The sequence below is a fragment of the Cibotium barometz genome, chromosome 43 (assembly GCF_041138505.1).
Source record: "Cibotium barometz isolate CiBa-2024 chromosome 43, ASM4113850v1, whole genome shotgun sequence".
Classification (NCBI taxonomy): domain Eukaryota; kingdom Viridiplantae; phylum Streptophyta; class Polypodiopsida; order Cyatheales; family Cibotiaceae; genus Cibotium; species Cibotium barometz.
The window spans coordinates 18,140,867-18,144,529 of NC_141088.1; the positions used below are offsets into that span (position 1 = coordinate 18,140,867).

General features: G+C 41.3%; 1 pseudogene across 1 annotated transcript; it reads left to right on the forward strand.

Moving 5' to 3' along the window:
- Positions 1 to 2,425: 2,425 nt before the first annotated feature.
- Positions 2,426 to 3,280, forward strand: LOC147613630 (putative germin-like protein 8-1 pseudogene; annotated as a pseudogene). The gene has a single exon (XR_015263240.1). The product of XR_015263240.1 is annotated as a putative germin-like protein 8-1 pseudogene (transcript).
- Positions 3,281 to 3,663: the final 383 nt, after the last annotated feature.

Below are 3,663 nucleotides of genomic sequence, written 5' to 3' on the forward strand. Positions count from 1 at the left end.
AGAGCTATCATTTATCCTTTGCACTTTAATTCTTTCATGTATACATCATTATCCAAGTCGCGTGCGATTGAAAGACACACATAAGAGTCTAAGTCAAGTCAATTGTGTGAGACGGGCAAGCATAAGAGTCAAAACATTACTTTTCGAGAGGAGGGCCAAGAGATTTATGTAAAAATATCTCAACTTTCTACACCACTCACGCACTATACACTAACACATACACACTATGCACTATAGTTAGAGCCTCGCCATTGAAAATCTTTCCTTGCATTCAACTCTTACGTACACCGCACGGATGCTTTTTTATTTCCTGATGCATATAAGAAAGTAGGTTCTTACATCATTTAAGGAATGCATTAACCACCCTTACTTGTTTCAATCCAATCATGAAGTCTCTAACACATGATTTGTGTTCACTTGCCCAATGTGTCCACACTTAAATATGGCTCTACAAGCATGATTTGTGTCTCCACTAGCTTACAATCATGCATGACTTTATTTTGACATAAGGGATTATGTAGATGCAGGTCAGTAGAAACACTTTCTTAAATAAGAGTAAAGATAGTCCTATAGTTTTTAGGTAGGACAGTGGTCCCCAGACCCATATAGTGTAGTGGAGAAGATAGAATGTACTAGTCTTATTATTCAACATTGGTGGGTGATGTGATGGTGGGGTAGGTCTCACATTATCTATCGACTACTATCATTGGGTTCAAATGTTTACATTTATAGATATACAGTTTACAATAAAGTCGTGCAATCCACCTCTTTTGACAAATGCATATGCTCTACTTGGTTGAGAGTCGAAGAAATCTACATACATAATTTGGTAGGTGCTCGCGACGTGATGGTGAGGTAGGTCTCACATTAACTATTCGACTACTATCATTGGGTTCAAATGTTTGCATTTATAAATGTATAGTTTACAATAAAGTAGTGCAATCCACCTCCTAGTTATCGTGTGCGGATCATGAACTTCACCAAATACCTAATGTAGGCATCATATTTTTTTCCCTAATGAATGCTGCTCGATGTCTCATAATCTTTGAAGCATAGTATGGTATGGTTTCATACAAGTTCCTACTAATATGTTTAGATCTATGGTGCTTCAAATATTTTCTTCCACAAGAGTAAAGGAAGGCTGCAGCCATATATATTTGTAGCCTGTAGGGACCCCAAATTGATGCTTTGTAGAAGAGTGAAAGTATCTTAATGACTCTAAGATTTCATGTAGATTGATGAGTTCATGGGTTTATCTAGGAAAAAAGACCAAACATACATGTTCATTTCAAGATATCTAGATAATATTACCTTTTTGTCACAATGTTATATCTTTTTTGTTGTTTGTTTGTTGTGATTGTTGGCATGTAGTGATTGATTGTCGCATGGCACTTATATTGATGATTTTAAAGATACTTTAGATATTAAATGAATTGTCTTTGTATTCTCATAAATACATAAAAATGAAATCATCATTTACGTATCAAGCATGCATATAAGCGAAACTAGGCTGAAAGAATGTGCTGTCTTTTAAACTAGTCCTCTCTTTAGCTCGTACGTCCCTTGGGTCCAAATTACAGGTTTGGTAGAACCTTACAATTGTCTATGTAAGACTCAAGTTACATAGTAGAATATACTTATGTGGTACTTAAAGTTATCAGGGTGGCTATAATCAATAACTTTCATGAACCATTTTCCAAAATAGTGATGTATATTAAAGTGAACTTACTTTTCGTTTTTTATCATAAACATACCTATTTTTTCACTATTTCACTATTTTTTCCCTTATACAGTTTACAATAAAGTCGTGCAATCCACCTCCTTTGACAAATGCATATGCTCTACTTGGTTGAGAGTCGAAGAAATCTACATACATAATTTGGTAGGTGCTCGTGACGTGATGGTGGGGTGGGTCTCACATTAACTATTCGACTACTATCATTGGGTTCAAATGATTGCATTTATAGATGTATAGTTTACAATGAAGTAGTGCAATCCACCTCCTAATTATCGTGTGCGGATCATGAACTTCACACAAGTATGGTATGGTTTCATACAAGTTCCTACTAATATGTTTAGATCTATGGTGCTTCAAATATTTTCTTCCACAAGGGTAAAGGAAGGCTCAGCCATATATATATTTGTAGCCTGTAGGGACCCCAAATTGATGCTTTGTAGAAGAGTGAAAGTATCCTAATGACCCTAAGATTTCATGGGGATTGATGGCATTTATGTTCAAACTTAGATCACGGGTATTTCATCTTATGGCAGCGCTGCCGTAAGATGCTGACCGGAGAACCGAGTCGAACTCCAGTTGCTTTCAGATAGCGTTCACCCGTCCTTGTGGCGTGGGAGATAGTAGAATCTTTGAACTCGGGCGCCGTTCATAAATTGCAGCGACGAGTGCCTTCTTTTCAATATGTACTCTTTGCTAGTCGCTCAGTCATGGCAGTCAGCTACTTGCTTCTGGCCGCGCTGATGCTGTTGGCCTCCTCTGCGCCGCCGCTGCTCATAGTCGAGGTGAGTGCCGCCGATGAAAACCCTCTGCAGGACTTCTGCGTGGCGGACGGCGGCCCACTCACCCTCAACGGGCTGACCTGCAAGCCGTCCAACCGCGTGCAGCCCTCGGACTTCACGTCAACGCTGCTTCGTAACGCGGCACCCCTGGTCAAAGGACTGGGCTCCGCCGTTAACCTGGCCTTCGCGACCAACTTCCCGGGCCTCAACACGCAGGGCCTGTCCATCGCGCGCATCGACTTTCAGCCCAAGGGCCTTAACCCTCCCCACGTGCATCCCCGCGCCACCGAGGTGCTCTACCTGGCCCAGGGCATGCTCCAGGTGGGTTTCGTCTCCACCAACAACTCCCTCTTCCAGCAGAACCTCTCCCCAGGCGATCTCTTCGTCTTCCCCCGTGGCCTAGTGCACTTCCAGCTCAACCCCGACATGCACCAGCCCGCCCTGGCCATCTCCGCCCTTAACAGCCAGAACCCGGGCACCTCGCAGCTCGCCGCCGCCCTCTTCGCGGCCAATCCGCCCCTCCCCGACCAGGTGCTCGAAACGGCCTTCGGCATCGAGAAGAAAGAGGTGGACCTCCTCACTGCTAGCGTCAGGACCACCCTCTCCTAGCTGTGACAAGGAACTACAATGCCTTACTATATAATATCATCTTCTAAATAATTTCATCTTCTAAATAATATCATCGATGTTTCCGAACTAGTGGAGTTGCCGAATTAACTTGCCAGTGTAAGCTCTTGAGTAAGTTCATTTATCATAATTTAAATCCAAGGAGTATCTAAAATGAGTGTGTTTAGAAACTTCAAGATACAGTACGAAGCAAAATCGCAGTCTTATGGTATGCATCGATTGATTCTAAAATACATATTTAACTATCATATATATCTGTCTCTTGTTTTGAAAATAGGGATCATGTTGATTCAAATTTGAAATTTCCAGGAAGTTTTGATATAGGTGAAGAAGATACGCAAATGGGGAACAAAATGGAGACTAATGTTAGTCCACTGGCTATTTTAATTTAAAAGGGCCTTCAAACAGCGTTGGGCTATTTTATAGGGAAATAAAATCCAAATTTGCTATCTTGTATTTGTTACTGAGGTAAATTTGCCAATATTACACTACATGTCAGCACATTACACTCAAAATTTG